The 21,374-nt window shown below is 45.8% G+C and overlaps 1 protein-coding gene across 2 annotated transcripts in view; it reads right to left on the bottom strand.

The window, feature by feature from the left end:
- The window catches only part of LOC144807653 (uncharacterized), a 425,807-nt gene that overhangs the window by 344,377 nt on the left and 60,056 nt on the right, over window positions 1-21,374 (bottom strand). For both annotated transcript variants that reach the window (XM_078673274.1, XM_078673275.1), the window contains exon 4: window positions 15,982-16,051. The gene's annotated coding sequence lies outside the window, so the exon portion shown is untranslated. The remainder of the gene's footprint in view (window positions 1-15,981; window positions 16,052-21,374) is intronic.

The raw sequence follows: 21,374 nt of genomic DNA, 5'->3' as shown, positions 1-21,374 counted from the left end.
CACACCCAGGAACTGCTACAACATTGCCAAAATGGCATCGCCCATGGACTTAGCAGTATCCCAGGTTTGAGTAAAATGGCCCCCCACCCCCGGACATCGGCATCATAGCACACTCGTGCACTTATCAATATTAACTGCAAGTCTCACGCATGCGCTTCCTCATCACGAGGCCTGGGTGTGCGAGTGATGGCAAGCGAGCCCTGCCAGTAGGGAGGCTCACACAATCTCACCACTCCGGTTTCCCCAAAAACTTTGGTGTGTTCGCCTCCTTGTCTCGCAGTGCACTCTGCCTCGTCTCGTGGTGCAGTAGGGGCTGGCGCTAGACATTGCCTGAAGCTCTGAACTCCTTATCAGGTCACTACTGCACTCACACAACCTTCACCTGCTCACCACCTAGTTCGCCTCATGATGACGCCTGGAACCTCTGTCCTAGTTCATGTTAGGGGCAATCCCATCCTGGTCGCCAAATATGTAGAGAAGAGACACATTAATTCGTGGTAGGAAAGCAATTTATTGGAGAGCAAGTGTGTGGCATTCTATCGCAACCAGTAAACACTCCAAATGCCACCTCAAACACTACATTCCAGAACACCAATGGTCTCCTGGTTACCTAGTCACAGGTTACCTATATACCACAAACAGCCCTAAATAACACACCAAGTAAGTACCACCAACCCAACAAACATCACATGCCACCGCTTTTGCCATTGTAGAGGCCGCAGATATTGAAACCTTCTCTTTTTAGGCCCTTAGTCCTCATCTGCCATTACACCTTCTCCTGACCTGACCTCTTCACGCGAGGCGCTGCCTCGCCAACACCTGGGCGCCACAGGTGCAAACTCATTAATAAACACATAGATTCTTGCATCCCTTCTGCCTGACTCATCGGCAGTGTTCTGCGTGGCATATGACAACCCTCTCTCTCTCTCTCAACACCCGTGATCTTCCTTCAACTGACTCCTACCGCTGGATGCTGCCCACTTAAGGGGGGGGGGGGGCGCACTTGACAGCAGTGCGGACCATTCTCACACCTGTAAGTTGTCCGATCCCACCCAAGTGCCTCAGGACTCGAAGTGCAGCATCCTGAAGCGTCTAGTGTACGTATACGTGTGTAGAGCATCCACCTCTCAGGCTTACTGGTCACCTGTCAACCCTCAGCTACTTGACCGTAACCCACCACTCCTTCCCTTCTCGACCCAGTGAATGTCTCATCAACGCTAACCCTTACCTGGCGGACCAAGATGCGGCCTCCCACATAGCCTTACGAAACGCACCAGCTGGCCAAAGCCCTCTCCGCCAGGGTCCATAGCTCGCCTCCTCGCGAACTTCAGCCGCCCGGACCGCCCGTTCATCCCCGGTGCTGCTGCTTTACCACGCCCCTTTTACTGAGTAGAGCCGGGTAGGCTGGGACGAAGAGTTCCAGCCTTGCCAATCATTGTCCGCCTTACTTAGCCTTGCCAAATAGAAGGACGCGTTTTTTCAAAGCAACCATGAACGTCAGGGTAACCAGTACAAAATAATCGATTCCAGATATCGTGGTACCTCTAGCAGCCGCAGTTTTCAGACAGAGCGAATGGATGCAACCACAGAGTTCCTGGCATCGAAAAAGAGCGACGACAACCGTGTTGATGTCGGCCATCTTGTAAAGGTAGCTTCTGAAGGCCTATCAAGGGCAATCTACCTTTGATAACACATGTTGCACATTTAAGTGAAGCATTGTAAAACGATGAAGATTTATTTCCGGAGAAAAGGAAGGCAAAGGATAAAAAACAAGCACCTACGAGGACACGGGGGCGGGAGAGAACACGGACGGCGGGAGGGGGGCGGGAGAGAACACGGACGGCGGGAGGGGGGCGGGAGAGAACACGGACGGCGGGAGGGGGGCGGGAGAGGACACGGACGGCGGGAGGGGGGCGGGAGAGGACACGGACGGCGGGAAAGGGGAGGGAACGGGAAAAAACATAACTCCGCCCAGGGAAAAAATCTCGGGAACGCCCCCGAATCTGGTCCGGCCTTGACGGACAGATCCGGCACCCAATGGCTAGCCTCCATTTATGGAGCTAGCCAATGAGAGCCGGGGGACGTTCCCGAAGTCCTTATTGTCAACAAAGGATTTCACCTGCGCCGAAAAGCTGCGCAGAGCGCAGCCTTCGGCAGGCGAAACCCAAAAAGCCTTCCTATGAGTCATCAGACCCGAATAACTTTCGTCCAATTTCCCAGCTTCCTTTTCTGGCTAAGGTTACTGAGGCATATGTGAAGTCAGTCCTGGCAGAATCTGTCGAGCATTTCAAGTGGTGGCACCACCGTTTCATTCTCACACACATGCTATTAAACACGGGGTTCCTCAGGGCTCTATATTGAGCCCTGCACTTTTTAACATCTTTGTACAGCCCCTAGTCCTGCTGGCAAAAAGCAGAGGGTTGTCATTGGTTTCATACGCCGATGACACCCAGCTAGTCATCACTTTTTTCGAGGAACTGCCAAGACAATCTCATCACATTGAAAGAGGACTTGGTAGCTATCTCTGACTGGATGGCAGCTAGTTGTTTACAGCTGAATGCTGCCAATTCAGAAATTCTAGTGCTGGGTAGAGACAGCTCCCTCTGGTCAGAACAGTGGTGGCCTGTCAAACTTAAACCTGCACCCCAGCCGAAGAAGGCTTTTCGATCGATAGCGAACTTTCATTTGATGTGCAATCCAAGGCCCTGTCTGGATCCTGCTTTGGTCTCCTAAGAGGGTTGAGGCCCCTACTTGGCTATTTTGCACCAAAAGTTCGCCAAATCATCCTTCAGGCTACAATTTTGTCAAGGCTGGACTATGGGAACTCCTAATATTTAGGCGTCAACAAGTCCTGTATTGTCCGCCTGCAGAGAATCCAGAACCCAGCAGCTCGCGCCCTGCTAGCTTTGCCCAGATCTTGCTCAGTCTCGCACCTTCTGCCTAAATTGCACTGGCTACCGATAGCGAAAAGAATCCAGTTTAAGACTTTGTGTGTGGCTCATAAAATATTGACCTACCAAGGACCGCAGATTTTGGCGAATCTGCTGGCCCATTATGTAAAGAACCGCCTTTTGCTTTCGGCTAATGCGGGCTTGGCTTGCACTTCCCGTTTTCTCAGAGCTAGAGCGGGCGGTCGATCATTTAAAGTTCAGGCGGCACGCCTCTGGAACTCTCTTCCTACATCTATCAGAGGACTCCAGAACCATCTGGCCTTTCGTAAGGCGTTAAAGACCTGGCTCTTTCCAGCTTAGGCTCTTCTTTTTCCTTTGAAGTGTTTCAGCCATGGCTTAGTTAGCGCTGGGACACCCCGTCACTGGGGCAGCAATGCGCTTTTAAAAACTTAAAACATTAAAAAATAGTTCTAAACAATGCTTTGGAATTGGGTTCGGCCATGGTATTTTTTAACGAGAAGTACTCTTTTTTTAGCTTCCAAAAGAGCTTGCTTGTAACTGAAAATACAAGTTTTGTAATTCTCCTTCTCTGCTTTGTCATAAAATTTCCGCCAATTCACCTCTGCAGGAGAGGCCCGTTTGTGAGTCCATTTTTTGTGAGAAACAAGCTGATTACAGGCATCCAAAAGCCAATTATTATAAATGGTTGTGGCCTCCTCCACATCCAGCGGGAGCTGGTACATTGGGTTTTCCAAGACATTTCCCAGTCCCTCCACATCCAGCTTGTCTGAGTGTGAGTCTCAATATAGTATGCAAAAACAACAATTGATGGACAGAATGCAGAACAATGTCATACATTCACCCAAGTACAGAGATCTGGGCCTAAATCCATTGTTTTTTTGCACTCCACACCACCCCAGTTCAGACATGGCCATATGCAAATCGGTTTGACCCTGTGCCTCATGGGAACAGTCCAGCCCGAACTGCCAAGCCATGCCTTCCCTGGACCGGAACCAAGCTTCCGAGGACCTGTTTCTGCCATTTCAGCCGTCTTCAGCCAGGATAGCTTGACTACAGTGGTGTGGAGAGCATGGGACTCACGTCTGAGCATACCCATCCCTCTCGGGGTGACACATGCAAATCTCAATATAGTATACCATAGTGTGCAGAGAGTCCAGTGGATCCCCAGAGATTTTACAGAGGTTAAAGTAATGCTCTTTTGTGGTAGTGTGGGGGAGCAGTTAGATGTATCCGGGGGTACTGTTAAGCATTTGTTGTACACACAGTGGCAATAATGACACACACTGTTGTACACACAGTGGTAATAAATGACACACACTCAATGAATACATCTGATATCAATTTATAAAATGATACTTGGTTAGATTTATTTTGCAGAACCACAGAATTTCATCTAGAGTAAATATGTTTTGCAATAGAAGTACTGTCCAATATAAAAAGTGGATAATTCGTGCAATTTTCAGACTTTGCAATGTTAACCTATGGGGCGAAGAAAACATTCAACATACGTATAGGCAACATCCACTTACAAGACCATTCTTCGGTAGTTATGGTCAGTATTGGACAAGGTTCAGTTCAGAACCAACAGTGCACCACCAGCGGCACGTGGGTGCCGGGGTGCAGTTGCAAGTTCAAGGTTGGAAACCCAATACAGGGGGACTAGGGCAATCGGACAGAGGCTGCTTACAGGTAAGTAACAGCGGCTTGGGGGAAGTAGGTGGTCAGGAACTGAAGTTCATGGACTGGGGATGCCACCTAAAAACTTGATTTAAGGGCGTTACAAGGGAGTGACAGGTAGTGTCCAATGGGCCCTTTGCCTGGGGTGTCTATGCACTCTAACATGCCCACCTTCTGTGAGATCCGACTTAGCGGATGGGTGCAGGTTTGAGTGTTTGTTCTTTGGATTTGCCGTGGCTCTGCTCACTGAGATTGTTTCCAGAAGGAGCTGAATGAAGTATAGACTTGCCCCGTGTGAACTGGCATACGCAATTTGGGACAGTTGAGTAGACGCCCTCATTTTTGAGGACGTGTACACCAGTACCCGTGTCCTGATGAAGCCTAAAGAAATATTTGGCGGAAGCGCGACTGCGTCTACACCATTCTAAGGAGTCCCCTTATATTGATTTATTGTGTTTCGTTTCAGGCGCCTTCTTCTCTATATTTTTGTGTATAAAGAATTTACAACTTAGGCGCGGAGAGGATTTCCTTTATAGCTTTATATCACTTAAGGTTATAGTGAATACTGTTTATCCTAATTATTTTTCTTTCCTTTTGTAGGGTACACATTGTTTGTTTATATGTAATGTATATAATGTATTTGTATGATGTATTGTAAATATGTATAATCTATATATTATATTTGCTGTTGTGCCACCTTGTCCTGTGATGCGTATATCTGTGTTTGTGAATTTGTGAAATCATATGCTTTACAAATAATTGTACATTACAAGGTAATTAAATATATCTTGTGTATAAAGTTTGTTGTCCAATTGATCCCTCTATACCCCCTTTGTTCTACTTTTTCATCCTTGTGACGTACCTAGCCCAGGTTTGGGAGGGTTATTTGGGCAGAACCCCTGCATAATTTTTTCACCTTCTGTGAGAGGACACAGTCCTAGCCCTAACTGGATAAGTCCCATCATCTTCAAGATGGTGGGCACTGAAAAGTGTACTTGACCTAGCCTCCAGCACCTGAGGGGTGGAGTTGGAAGAGGAGGGCTCATCTCCTCTTCTATCAAACCTGTCCTGCTGCCAAAAAGGGGGTGAGGACAGGATGGTGGCCCGCTCCTTCGAACAGGAGAGGCTGGGGTCGCATTACAAAGGAGGCAAGACCTCTGAAGCTCCCCACCGCGGATGGCTCTTCCTGACCAGGGGGGATGTGAACACCTCCACCCAGGAAAGGCATTGTTCTCAGCCTCAGAGTGCACAGGCACTCTCCTCTGAGGTCAGAACACACTCTGGTGGTAGCAGGCTGGCTCAGGCCAGTCAATGACCACACTAAGGATTGGTAGGTTTCAGGGGACCCCTCTAAGTGGCCCTCTGTGTGCAATTTTTAATAAAATCGACACAAATCAGTGCAGATTTAATGTGTTGAGATGCTTGGTGCCAAACATCACATATTTCAGTGAGGCCATCATGGAGCTGGCGAACTCATAATGACGAGTGCCCAGCCTTTGTACTTACTATGACTTCCCTGGTCACTTACAATATCCAGGAATCGACTCGGATATTGCAGGGGCATCAGAGGCATTTCATGCAGATATGCCCTCACAGGGGGGAGAGGATGTGGTGCAGCAGCAAGAGCTGCCGACTCGGGAAATGGGGTTCCGGGCTCAAGTCTCTGCTTCAGCGCAACATCCTGTGATTCTGGGCAAATCACTGTATCTCCCGGTGCCCATAGAGAGCGTCTGTAAACCCTCACAGGTGATGAGTCGCACTATATAAATCTGTGAACTTTAACTCCCTGCCTGAGATATGGGTAAGACACCCTTCTAGCAGTGTTCATGGGAATGGCACACAGGTTAGCTCTTCAGTTTTGTCTGCACCAAGACAGTTAGGCTGCTGTGCCAGTGTGCATGCGCTTGGTGAGGGGCACCTTAGGGTGGCATAATTTGTGCTGCAGCCCTTAGGGACCCTCTTTAACCACACGGCACTTGGTACCAGGGGTACCTTTTACTAGGCACTTATATGTGAGCTAAAGGGGTGCCAATGTGGAAATGACGGGAACAGTTCAGGGAATGAGATCTGGCACAGGAGGCCTGGTTGGCAGGGACTCTGTGCACTTCCAGTCGAAACCACAATATTTCCAGGCAACACGTGGGGGCTTACTATGTCCAAAAGAGGCACGTGTTTTCATGACACCCTCCCCCCACAAATGAAAGAGGATGAGACTAACCTTCCTCTACAGAGTCTTCATCGTCCTCTTAGTGGATAATGTGAGTAATGCAGGGATACAGGGTCTGGCCCTTAAGTGGCTTACATCTTTCCAAGAGGATCGCACTCAAGCTGTACTCTTTGCCCAATTCTCTATCTCTAAAGTCAAATTGACTTGTGGGCTGCCGTAGGGTTCCTCCCTGTCACCGCACCTTTTCAATCTGTATCTGTATCCTCTAATTCAATCCTTAGGCTAAAGAATGGTATGCACTTTTAACTAAGCTGACGATCATCAACTGATCTTGGAAATCGACAAGCCTGCAGCCTCCGTTAGTAACTTTCAAACTACCATGTGACATATTGGTAGCTGGATGAACAGTAACCACCTGCATTTAAACCCAGACAAAACTGGCCCTGGAACGCTAATGTTTGTCCGACTGAGTTGGGAAACCCACCCCTACCATCTAGATCAACTAAAAACCTTGGCATCACAATTGACTGCGTTCGATCTGTGAAATCCCAGATTGGGACGGTGGTCTCTACCTGCTTTTTTCCGCTCCGGAAGATCAGGAAGATGAACATAAGTTACTTACCTGTAAACTGTGGTTCTCCAGTATTGGCATCTTTTATAGATTCACATGCTTGAATCATTCCCGGTCGTCAAAGTGGGAGTCCCACAGAATAAATAGCAATATAGCAATAGCATAGCGAAAGCATAGCTGAAAGAGCAATAGGAAGTATTGTAACATAGAAGTTAACAGGAAAAAACTTGTCACTTTAATAACTTGTCCAAGTCCTTAGATATGGTCCAAACTCCAGCCAATCAGGCGACAGCACCCTCTGGAACCTTCTCCTCATAGGCTCAGGCTCTCCGATTTTTGAGCACAAGTGTGGCATAAGAGCCAAGGAGAAGAGGGGAGCCTCTGAGCGGAGGAGGGTGGATCGCATGTGAATCTATGAAAGATACCAATACTGGACAGCCACAGTTTTCAGGTAAGTAACTTATGTTCTTCTCCAGTATTGGGGTATCTTTCATAGATTCACATGCTTGGATCAGAGTAGGTAGCAGTAATTCGAGAATTGTGCATTAGTAAACCATAAGTAAATCGTAAACAGAGTACGAGAGAATACATATACGTATATTGCAATATAGCAGTAAACATGGGCACATCTGCAAAAGCAGAAATATATACATACATACAATGTGTGCAGGAGGAGGTAAGAAACAGAGGCTCACCTTACTTAAAAAGATTACGTAGCACCGCTCGCCCCACAGCAGTGTCAGCATTGTTGGCAGCTTCCAGACAGTAGTGCTTGGTCGCAGCTCTGCAAATCTGAGGAAGAGGCACACCACCAAAGAGAGAAGTAGAAGAGGAGACTGCGCTAGTAGAGTGTGCTTTAATCGTTGCAGGAAGTGTCTTGCCTGCTTGCTGATTGCAAAAGGAAATTGCTCTAGATATCCAACGTGCAAGAGTCGGTTTAGCAACTGGGGGTTCTTTACGCATCCTGCCGTAGGCTATGAAGAGCTGATCAGTTTTACGGATACTGGTTGTTCTTTGCAAATAAAATGTCAAACATCTCTTAACATCTAGAGAATGTAAAGTCTTTTCTGCTGGCAACTGTGGATTAGTGGAAAAGTCTTTAAGATGACCGGCTCATTCAGGTGGAAATCAGATGGAACTTTAGGAATTAAGGCCGGATTAGTGCGGAGCACCACAGCGTCTTTGGTGAATTGAAGAAAAGGTGGTTTGATAGTAAAAGTCTGTATCTCGCTGACTCGAAGTAAGAGCTAAAAGCAGTGATGTCTTCCAGGAGATGAATTTAAGATCAGCCCTACGAATGGGCTCAAATGGGGACTTCATGAGTTGTGCCAACACAATGTTCAGATGCCAAGGAGGAGGCGGGTGTCGAATTAGAGGGAACATCTGAAATAAGCCTTTGAAAAATTGTTGAATAATTCTTGAAGAATAAAGAGAATTGGAGCCATCCTGCTGGAATCTGTAGATTGCGGCCAGAAAAACCTTCAGGGTAGAGTGAGAGAGGCCGGATTTTTCTAATTGTACGAATAAAGGCAGAAGCTGCTCTGGCGTAGAGTGAACAGGGTGAACATTTATTTTATAATTATTTGTAAAGCGCAACTGACCCCCTACGGGAAACCAGGCCCTGTGATACAGGCGACTAGCTTAGGGCCGAGAGACAGTGTCCCCTGCCTGGAAGGAGTTAGCAGGATGCCAAGGAGCATACCCGAGGGTAGAGCCAGGTTTTTAACCTTTTTCTAAACTGCAGGATGTTGTCCATTTATCTTGTATCAAATGGAAGTGTATTCCAAAGGCAGGACGCTGCCGCACCGAAGGCCCTACCTCCTGATTTGACTTTCCTAACTCTAGGCACCCTCACCAGATTAGCCGATGAGGAGCGCAGTGCTCGTGGAGGGACATCCCATGTCAGTTTCTCCTGCAGAGATTTGGGCCCTTGACCATGTAGAGCCTTAAATACTATACATAGTGCCTTGAATCGTATCATCTGCGAGACTGGCAGCCAGTGTAAATCTGAGAGTGCCCGGGAGGTGGAGGAGCGGCGTGGTTGCACTAGTACCAGTTTGGCCACCATGGACTGTACTCTCTGCAATCTCTCAATCAGATATTGCGGGGATTCTAGTAACAGGGCAATACAATAGTCCAGCTGACTGAGGATGGTGCTCCGGACTATCAGCGCTCTGTTCTGTTAAGAGAACATCGGAAAGATTTTCCGAAATGCTCTGATCAGAGTAAAACAACTTCCAGCTGTTTTGTTGACAGTTTTCTAATGTCAATTTGTTGTCAACCATGACTCCCAGAATTCGTACCACGCTACTGGGAGCCATTGGAGTAGCAGGGGATGTTTGCCAAAACTCAAGCGGAAGTTTAGGAGAGATTATACCTACTGCACAGTGTAGAATCTCTGTCTTCTAAGAGTTAAACTGAAGAATTTGAATTTGAAGCTTCACACCAAAGATAGAACCATTTCCACTTGAGGTTGTAAGTTTTGATAGTGGAGGGTGCTCTAGCGTTAGTGAGGACCTCCCTGCAGTCCAGAGGAATAATCAAATTAGCAAACTCATAGTGCTCAGGCGCCAGTTGGATTCAGGTGGCAGATCAGGCCGTGGTTTATAGTAAGAAGATTCGAAATTGGACGCAGCCAAATTGGATTGCACTCCGACAGAAGGAGGAGCTCCGTAAACCAGAACTGGCGAGGCCATCTGGAGGCTATGAGAAGAATGCCGCAGGGTTATTTCCGCATTTTCCAAAATACCCTTGGGACTAGAGGAATCGGTGGAAAAGCGTAAGCATATATTTTTGACCAGTTCATCAAAAACGCATTCTCGCACGATTATGAGTGAGGAAGCCAACTTTCATAGAACGGGCCTTTGCGGTTCAGGTTGGTTGCGAATAAATCCAGATTGGGGTGTCCACAAAGCTGAAAGATGCGGTCCAGCGTCAGCTGATGAAGTTCCCACTAGTGGTTTGATGAGACCGACCTGTTCAGGGAATCCACTAGAAGGTTGGACACCCCCGGAACATGGACTGCTGTTAAAGTGATCTGATGTTGAATCACCCAATCCCAAATTTGCTGAACTTGTAGGGATAGCAAAGTGAATCTCGTGCCTCCTTGTTTGGTCACATAATGCATGCTTGTTGTGTTGTCCATTCGGATCAACACTGAAGCTCCTTGAATGAGGGTGCAAAAGGACTTCAGAGCCGGGAATATCGCCAGTAATTCCAAAAGGTTTATATGCCAAGTTCATAGGTGGGTGTCCCATTTCCCCTTGACTGTGAGGGCTTGAAGATGCGCTACCCACCATTCGAGGGAGGCATCTGTCGTGAGGATGAAACTTGGAGTGTCCACTACAAATGAACTGCTGAGATGTTTGGTATGCGAGTCCACCATAGCAATACTCTTCGTATCAGAGACGTGATGTTGATGACATCGTCGCAGGACCCTGAGACTTGTTGCAATTGGTTGTCAAGTTCCTCCAGTCGGGGTCCCATTTTGAGGCGACAGTTGGGAATTAGGGGAATACAGGAAGACAGCATCCCCAGAAGCAATTTGAACTGTCGAACAGAAACATACTTTTATGTGCGCAGGAGAGTTGCCAGTTTGGAAATCTGCTGTTGTCTTTCGTTTGAGCCAAAAGCCCTTGTTTGCTGTGTGTCTATGATGGCCCCCAAGAAGGTCCTCACTTGAGAGGGGGTGAACTGAGACTTCTCCAGATTGATGGAAAGACACAGAGACAGGCATGATTGAGTGTGTCTGCTTGCGACTGCGAACGACTGTGCCTTTATAAGGCAATCGTCGAGGTAGCGAAATATTTGGACACCAGCTTGACCAAGATATGCTGCCACCGGTGCCAAGACTTTAGTGAACATCCGGGTGCAGAGCAAAGGCCAGATGGAAGGACTTGGAATTGGAAATCTCTGCCATCCACCCTGAAGCGCAGGAAGTTTCTGTGTCTGGGTAGGATAGGGACATAAAAATAGGCATCTTGAAGGTCCAGTGTTGGCTTGTAATCCCCTTGAGGCAGTAATTGAAGCACTTCTAGGAGAGACAACATCCGGAAAGTTTGCTTCTTGAGAATCTTTTTGAGGGAACGAAGTTCCAGAATGGGGCGCCACTTCCCTGATTTTTCCTTGATTTGGAAGAATCTTGACTAGAAGCCTGCACCCCTTTGAAGATTCGGTACACTTTGATCGCTCGTTTCCTTAACATGAGATTGATTTGGCATAAAAGTTCCATCAGACGGGCAGGAGGAGGACCTCCGGGGGGAGATTTTTGAGGGAATTTCACAAATTCCAGAGTGTAGCCTCTGGACACCATGTCCAAAACCCATCGATCTGTAGTTATTGCGGACCAATTGGAGAAGAAATGGGAGATCCACCCTCCAACTTTGGTTGGAGTGGCAGACCCTGATGCAGAGTTCTGGCCCGGGACCAGGGTTCAATTTCGGCCTTGGCGGGTCTTGGGCTCAATTTCCCCGGACCTGATAATTCTCGCCTCGGTGCCTATTCTAATCATGGGTCCCTCGCTGCAACTCTGGGCAATAGCTTGCTTAACCTCCACACCGGCCCCAACAGTGCTAGAATGCCTGGCTTCACCCTGGGGGTGCCCAGGAGTGGACACTTCACAGGGAAAGCCAGGAGGGGTTCCACAGCGGTATGAGTAATAGCGCCAGGAAACCGCTTGGTGACAGTGCGCTCTACAAATACCTTGACATTTACATTTACATTTACAGTTGGCAGTTGTCAGTGCTTTTTTGAGGAATCTCTACCTCAGCGGGAGGATTTCCCTCTGTACTGCTTGCAAGAGGCAGCCTGCGGCTGTCGAAACGACTGCTGTTGCAGGGAGGAGGAGTAACGCGGTTGGCCCGGATAGGGATGGTACTGCTGATATTGGTTGTAACATCCCCGAAAGGAAGAGGAGGAGGCACGACCCCTCGCACCCCCAAAGGCAGCATTTTAAACTGTACAGTAGACACTACACACTACACACGGACCCAAGAGGCCTGGAATTTAGACTTTGACATTCCAAAGGAAGATCAAGACTGGCCGCGGTCCTGTGAACTAACATGCATGGTATCTAGTAATGCCCATTTTCGAATGATACATTATAATTTTCTGTGAAGAACCTACTTAACACCACAAGACCTTTATCGAATGGCCGTGTCTTGCCCAGATATATGCCTGCGCTGCAACACTGTGGGGGCTGATTTCTTACATTAACGATGGCCCTGCGAGGCAATACACTCCTTCTGGCAACAAGCTGTTGAAGAAATGGTACATGCCACACAACTAAGGATTGATCCGACACCGAAATGCTGATTATTAAGCCTCATTAGTTGCCAGAAGGGCGCAAGATAACCTTTCAATTTGGTCAGTCGCCTATGGTACTGGCATGACATAAAAATGCAATCACATGGCTGTCCCAGCATGCCCCAACGATTGCGCTCTGGCACAGAGATGCGCTCGACTGGGCCCTAGCTGAGGAGAAACATATGCGCCTTAGCAGAAAGAATGACATATTTGAGGATACACTAAACACTTGCCGTGCTCATACAGATAACTCCTAGCTCCTGCTTCCCGAGTGACAAGAGACAGACTCTGGCTCTGAAACTGACGAGGCAAAACACTACACACTGGGGATGAGCAAGGAGGTGTCTCCACATGATAATTACAAGGTACATTCCCAATTAGGGGAATGGGACACTTATTGATCACCTGGAGAATCGGAAAGCAGATTAGTGCATGTGTAATTATTGACTGCTTCTTGATTAACCTATTTACGTAGAACATATTGGTATGATATGTCTCTGTATACTCTGACTGCCAGGTTGTATGTTGTTACAATTAAAATAAAGTTCTAAAAAAACAAAACAAAAAAAGCCATCACATTGTGGGTGGTAGAGGGTAGTGAACCGGTAATTCACGCCACACTCCTTCGACATGTGTTTCAAGTAGCCAGACATGAAGTTGGTACCTCTGTATGACACCACCTCCTTAGGGAAGCCCACCCTGGTAAAGACGCTAATGAGGGCCCTAACCACTGCAGGGGCAGTAGTAGTCCAGAGGGGAATAGCCTCGGAATACCTGGAGGCATGATCTACTACCAGCAGAACTGTTCCCTGATGCTGTAGGGGGGTCAATGGGACCAACAATGTCAATCATTACCTTTTCAAAGGGAACGCCAACAACTGGAAGCGGGATTAAGAGGGCCTTTGGGTTCCCACCTGTCGTGCCACTGGCTTGACAGATGGGCCAGGAGTTACAAATCTCCTTCACCTTCTGGTGCATCCCTCGCCTTTAGTTCTGGTCTGGTCAAGGTGTCCAGCTACAGGGATGCCACAATCAGGTCCTCTAGGAAAGATACAAACAAGTTTGCCCCACTGAAGGGAAGATAGCTTAAAAGGAGCTTCTGAGAGTTACTTACCTTCAAGACTCTCATCCAGATATGCTTCGTGGCTGCTTTCACTGATCTTAAAGCAGATGTGGCTGCACAGACGCCAAACAATACGTCATATACAACTCTGACCCGAAGTTCTATCATGAAAAGCCGTGAAGCACAGTCCGTTCGTTGATTATCTCAAAGAGTCTGGACAGAATAAGTCGTATATGTGGCAGAGTATGATGCACAAATGGAGGCGCAGGAACTCCCCCAAACGCCTGAGGCACTACCACTCTGCTAGTGGCACTAGGTTTGGGGTCTTAGGCCTCTGTGTAAAGGATTTCCTCCTCCCAATACGTCCTGTGGGCACCACTGCCATCACCTCCTTGCTGTGCTGCAGCTTGCCGTCACAGGTTTTCAAGAGTGGGACAGGTTTTCTGTCCCTGGCACAGATCTTCCCTAGAGGGTCGCCCCAGGGCCAAAAGCTCATCCTGGTAAAACTTCAGCTCCTGGGGCTCAGTTGTCTCTGGGGCTGACCCTTCTTCCTCCTGAGGAGAACGGTCTGGTGTCTGACTACAATCTGGTTCTCCAGTTTTCATGCATTTTCTCTTGGAGGACTGGGCCATTATTCCAGACTTCAGCACCTCTTTTACACCGGGCTCTGCTCTATGCTATGGTTTTCACACACACACCCAGTGTGAGGTTCCAAGCATTTCTGCATGGACCCTCAGTTCTGCCTCAGCCCAGGCTAAGGGTTCCAAATCATTGCCAAGAAAACAATCAACTAGTATGGATGAAGACACTGCTACCTCTTCGTTGCCAGCAACTCCTCCCAAATCAAAAGACAACCTCGCCTGCGGGATGGGTTTTTGTCACACTTTCAGCATTGATGACTGGAAAGGTCCTTCCAGGCAGATGCTGTTCCAAGGAAACTATCTGCTCAGTCACCATGGTGGTGCTGGCACCAGTGTCTCCCAAGGCCTCCACCCTAACCCCATGTGCATGTTAGTGGGCCAGGCAGCTAAGGTGGCTAAGGCCACATCCCTACTTGAGTCGGCTAAGAGAGCTCATTGGCATGGCCATTGCTGTCCTGAGATCCCATCTGGAGATTGGCAGCTGCAGGTACTGCAGGTGGACCAGAGGTATATTTCTTGTTTTTACAGCCAGAGTCTCGAGCTCAGTGCCCAAGTGACCTACAGCCATGGCTCCAAGCCTTCTTAGGATCCCAGTTCTTACCCTGGTACCCACCCTTTGGCAGTCAAGAGTCTCTGGGACAACTCTTTTCAACAGGTTTTTGAAGTAGAACCTTTCTTTTTCAGGTTACCTCATTTCCCTAGGGTCGCTTTATGGCAAAAATACACGGCATGCATAGACAAGGTTTGCTATGTAACCTCTGGACTCCTATACACCTAAACAAATACCAGTAATCAGACACTAGGGAGATCACCTGAAGCTCCTAAGATTTTCCTTTTGTTTGGTATCTTGTTTTTGGGAGTTGGGTTTTAGGATAAGCTATTTTTGGGTGCGTCTGGGGGTGGGGTGTGTGAGGTAGCCCCTGTGGTAGACAATGGGATAGAGGATAAGGAGTGGCAGCCATCCCTTCATATATTTCTCCCCTCCTATATTCACAGTCACCTTTTACCAGTTGTCCGCTTTGCTGTCATCAAGAAGTGGAGAGTGGGGAATCGGCAGGCGGCCCCTTTAAGCTAGAGCTGAGGACGGACATCAGAGGATACACACTTGAAGAAGGGGGGGGGGGCGGAGAGCGCGTCAGGTTGGTCAGTAGTTGGTCCAGCTACACGCGGCATGGGAACGCGAGGCGGAAAAACCAGCAGGGGAAGACCGGAAAGACAGAGAAGAACTAACAGCCTTACGAGAGAGAGAGTACCGGAGCCCAGGGGAGGTCACAGCTTGTCGGCGAGCAGAACACCCGAACCTGGCGGAGGAGGGAAAGCCAAAGCAGAAGACCAGACCTCACTGAAGGACGCGGAGTCACCACGTCATGGCCCCGAAGGGACGTGGCTCTTCCAGGTGCGTGGGCATCTACGGGGCTTTTGGAAAGGGGCTGAGTCAGAGAGGGACGGGAGGGGAGGCTGAGGGGTGAAAGGGACCCAGGGAAAAGGAAATAAGTGAGGCGGAAACAAAGACAAGAGCAGAAATCATCGGCTACTCTTTTTCTTTTGGTTGCTCCAACCTCTACCCCCTCCCTGCACATTTATGCATAGCTATTATTTATCCCTCACATCCTCCCTTGATTAAACCATAAAGCAAAAACACTTACCCGAGCCTTTTCCTTCTGTCCGAGGGACGACGGAGGCCGAGGCACACCTAAGGGACTGAAGTGGAAGACCCTGTGGGAAAGAAGAATATAACAGAGACAATCAGTCATTGTGATTTCCTGTAATACTAATAAAAAGTGCATAACACGAAATTATTCAAAGCAGTGTGCTCCTTCTTGACCGACTCTTCTACAATGGGGAGCTACATACTTTCCCTACAGGGAATGGGAGACAGAAACACAGAGACCATCAGACACACACAGACACACACACACAGGAAAGGATACTAGGAAAATGCTATATATAGTTTTCATATGCTTGCATATGTACATTGTTTTAGAAAGATGGTGGAACTATTTATTCTGTTCAATGTGCCTATTTTGCTAATTACTTTTATCTGCTTCTATTATCATTGCAGTTCGGGCTGGACTGTTCCCATTAGGCACAGGGTCAAGACTGATTTGCATATGGCCATGTCTGAACTGGGGTGACATGGTGAGCGAAATAATGATGGATTTACCTAGATCTCTTGACTGGGGGTGAATGTTTTGATTTGTTCTGCATTCCATCCATCAATTGTGTGTCGTTTGCTCTATTATCATTGCAGCACATAAATTCTATACAAGAATTACGATGGTTAAATTAATAATGAAAATGCTAATGTTATGTTATTTTAATTTGATATCGTACACGAATTACCCCTAAGCAGAAACTACTTTAAGGAGAAATTTAGGATTGGTACGTAGAACCACTCAATCTTTGTGAAGTTGAAAGAAAGGCTCTTGTATAGTTAATGCCTGAAGTTCATCAACTCTCCTTAATGAGTTTATCGTTATGAGGAAAGCAACTTTCCATGATAGGAATTGTAACGGACATTTGTGCATTGGTTCAAAAGGCGGGCCCATTAGCCTTGTAAGAACTATGTTTAAGTTCCACTCTGGAGCAGGGGGAATACTTGGCGGTATAACCCTTTTTAATCCTTACATGAAGGCTTTAATCACTGGTACTCTGAAGAGAGATAGGTGTTGTCTATTTTGCAAGTATACAGCTATGACTCCCAGGTGTAAACAAATGGATGTGTAAGTTAATCCACATTACTGTAAATGCAACAGTTAACAAATGATTCTGCACAAACGCATCAAGATGATTGATATTGTTGTTCTTACAATAAGCAACAAAAAGTTTCCATTTGCTGCATAACATGCTCTAATAGTAGGCTTACTAGCTTCCTTGAGAATATTCATACAGTCTGGTGGTAGTTGTAAATAACCAAACTCTATGACTTCAGGAGCCAAATCGCTAGGTTGAGTTCTCTGGGAATTGGATGTCTGATTTCTCCATGGCTCCGAGTGAGGAGACAAGATGTGAGATGTAGCTTTTGATGTGGAACCACTGAGAGTTTTAAGGATGAGAGTACCAAGGTTGACGAGAACATGTGGGGGCTATTAAGTTCAGTGAGGGACATTTGTCTGAGCTTCCGAACTAGTAATGGAATTAGCAGGAGAGGCGGAAAAGCGTAAGCAAATGTCCCTGACCAAATCATCCATAGGGCATTGCCTTTGGATGCTGGGTGTGGGAACCTGGATGCAGAGTTTGGGCTTTTTGCGTTGTGCACTGTGGCAAACAGATCTATCTGTGGAAAACCTCAGTTTTGAACGTAGGGAAGAAGAACTTGGGGATGAAGTTCCCACTCGTGTACTTGCTGCCTGTGTCTGCTGAGCAGGTCTGAAATCTGATGGTCTACTCCTGGGAGGTGTTCTGGTAGGAGATAGTTTTTCTGGTGAATCGCCCAATCCCAAATGCTTTGTGCAAGGTGCGACAGCTGGCGGGAGTGAGTCCCTCCCTATTTCTGTAAGTAGTACATTGCTTGTTGTCCGTGCAAACTAAAACAGTCTTGCCTGCAAGTTGTGTGAGAAATGCTGAGTGCTATGAACACTGCTAGAAGCTCTAGGTAGTTGATGTGGAGACGTTTGTGTTTGTCTGACCACAGCCCCTGGACTTTGTAATGTTGAAGATGGGCACCCCAACCGGTTACTGTGGAATCGGGTCTATGAAAGGCCGCCCTTTTGCTAAGTTTTGAGGATTCCACCACTGCAGCGAGCAATGGTTGCCGCTGTCTACCAACACTAGGTCTGGGTCGCAAATTGCGAGGCTCATTAATATTAATGAGCATTGCACAATTTGCGAGCCCATTGGGAATGCCAGCCCTACCAGGGATGGTGGCCTGCTGCGCTCAGCAGACCACCATGTCTGGGACTGCTTTTTAATAAAGCAGCTTTTTTTTTCCTTTCTTTTTTAAATGCAGTCCGTTTTTCTTAAAGGAAAATGGGATGCATTTAAAAAAAAAAATGAAACGTTTTCGTTTCCTTCTTTAAGGACAGGCAGTGGTCCCTGGGACCACTGCCGGCCCTTAAAAAATATTTTTAGACGGTGCAGAGTAGGAATATCGAAGTAGAAATATCGTCTGACATGAAAATCTCCGCAGAAATATCGAGTGGAACAAATATCGACAACAAAAATATAGTTTGACCAGAATATCGACTAACAAGTAAGTAATATCGATAACAATAATATAGTTGTAATAAATATAGTTTACAAAAATATAGTTTACAAAAATATCGATTTATTAATAATGTTATGTATTTTAGTGTTTTAAATGAGAATTGTTTGTTATTTTATTATATGTTTTGGAATTGTATTAGTTATTAATGTTTTTTATGTTTAATTTTGTGTCATTACTTCCGTAGCGGGTTGTGGGTTGATAGGGGAATAGGGTGGTTAGTAATTTAATTATATAAAATTAATTGATTATTAATGTGTTAATTAATTAATAATAGTTTAATAATTAGTTGTTAATTAATTTCAATCTGTCAATTAATAATTAATTATGTTAATTGTTTAATTAATTTTAGGTGTGTGTTGGGGAGTTCATACGTGTAAATGGTGTGAGGGGTGGTAATTAATTAATTTATTATTGATTAATTTATTAATAATTTTAAAATTAATTACCATTAATTAATTAGTAATTATTCATTGTAAATGTGTAATTAATTTTTGGTGTGTGTTGTGGTCTTTTTAAGTGTATATGGTGTGAAAGCTGGTAATTAATTAATTATTTAAAAAAATACATTAATTTTCATTAATTAATTAGTAAATATTAAATGTAATTGTGTAATTAATATTAGGTGTGTGTGGTGGATATTATAGTTTTAAATAATGTGTAATTAATTAATTTTTATTATCTTTGTTACTAATAATATATTTAAATGTATATATTAATTATGTTTATATTGGAAATTAAATTTTAAAAAAATGGATAGTTTATTTTTTATTGTTTTGTGTTCCAGCGCTTTCCTTACTATTGTACTCACTGGAGTGGGAATAGTCATTTTTACCCCTACGCTATCCAACGCTTTCCCTACTGTTCTAGTTTTTTTTTTTTATTGTTTTGTGTGCCAGCGCTTTCCTTACTATTGTACTCACTGGAGTGGGAATAGTCATTTTTACCCCTACGCTATCCAACACTTTCCCTACTGTTGCACTCTCTGGAGTGGGAATAGTAATTTTCACCCCTACGCTATCCAACGCTTTCCCTACTGTTGCACTCTCTGGAGTGGGAATAGTAATTTTCACCCCTACGCTATCCAACGCTTTCCCTACTGTTGCACTCTCTGGAGTGGGAATAGTAATTTTTACCCGTACGCTATCCAACGCTTTCCCTACTGTTGCACTCTCTGGAGTGGGAATAGTAATTTTTACCCCTACGCTATCCAACGTTTTCCCTACTGTTGCACTCTCTGGAGTGGGAATAGTAATTTTTAATCCTATGCTATCCAATGCTTTTCCTACTGTTGCACTGTCTGGAGTGGGAATAGTCATTTTTACCCCTACGCTATCCAGTGCTTTCCCTACTGTTGCACCCCTTGGAGTGGGAATAGTAATTTTTACCCCTACGCTATCCAACGCTTTCCCTACTGTTGCACCCTCTGGAGTGGGAATAGTAATTTTTACCCCTACGCTATCTAACACTTTTCCCACTGTTGCACTGTCTGGAGTGGGAATAGTAATTTTTACCCCTACGCTATCCAGCGCTTTCCCTACTGTTGCACCCTTTGGAGTGGGCATAGTATTTTTTACCCCTACGCTATCCAATGCTTTACCTACTGTTGCACCCTCTGGAGTGGGAATAGTAATTTTTACTCCTACGCTATCCAGCGCTTTCCCTACTGTTGCACTCACTGGAGGGGGAATAGTAATTTTACCCCTACGCTATCAAACGCTTTCTCTACTGTTGCACCCTCTGGAGTGGGAATAGTAATTTTTACCCCTATGCTATCCAGCGCTTTTTCCCTACTGTTGCACTCACTGGAGTGGGAATAGTAATTTTTACCCCTACGCTATCCAACGCTTTCCCTACTGTTGCACCCTTTGGAGTGGGAATAGTAATTTTTACCCCTACGCTATCCAGCGCTTTCCCTACTGTTGCACTGTCTGGAGTGGGAATAGTAATTTTTACCCCTACGCTATCCAGCACTTTCCCTACTGTTGCACCCTTTGGAAGGGGAATAGTAATTTTTACCCCTACGCTATCCAACGCTTTCCCTACTGTTGCACCCTCTGGAGTGGGAATAGTAATTTTACCCCTACGCTATCCAACGCTTTCCCTACTGTTGCCCTCTTTGGAGTGGGAATAGTAATTTTTACCCCTACGCTATCCAGCACTTTCCCTACTGTTGCACCCTTTGGAAGGGGAATAGTAATTTTTACCCCTACGCTATCCAACGCTTTCCCTACTGTTGCACCCTCTGGAGTGGGAATAGTAATTTTTACCCCTACGCTATCCAGCACTTTCCCTACTGTTGCACCCTTTGGAAGGGGAATATTAATTTTTACCCCTACGCTATCCAACGCTTTCCCTACTGTTGCACCCTCTGGAGTGGGAATAGTAATTTTTACCCCTACGCTATCCAGCGTTTTCCCTACTGTTGCACTCTCTGGAGTGGGAATAGTAATAGTTACTCCTACGCTATCCAACGCTTTCCCTACTGTTGCACTCACTGGAGTGGGAATAGTAATTTTTACCCATACGCAATCCAATTTTTCCCTACTGTTGCACTCTCTGGAGTGGGAATAGTAATTTTTACCCCTTCGCTATCAAATGTTTTCACTACTAATGTTTGTATTTTGTTATTAAATGTATGTATTAATATTTTTTAATACTTTAATGTGTTAATTAAATATAGAATATTATTTTTTATTCAAAATGTTTTATATATGTGTTTATTTTATTTTTATATAATTATTAAAGTTCATAAATTAAATGAAGATAAAAAAATTAATTAAGAAAATATATGTAAATGTACACATTTATTGTGTTTATATTCATTAAATTAAG

Source organism: Lissotriton helveticus, chromosome 1_2 (genome assembly GCF_964261635.1).
Source record: "Lissotriton helveticus chromosome 1_2, aLisHel1.1, whole genome shotgun sequence".
In the NCBI taxonomy this organism is placed as follows: Eukaryota; Metazoa; Chordata; class Amphibia; order Caudata; family Salamandridae; genus Lissotriton; species Lissotriton helveticus.
This window is presented reverse-complemented; position numbering and strand designations above follow the sequence as displayed.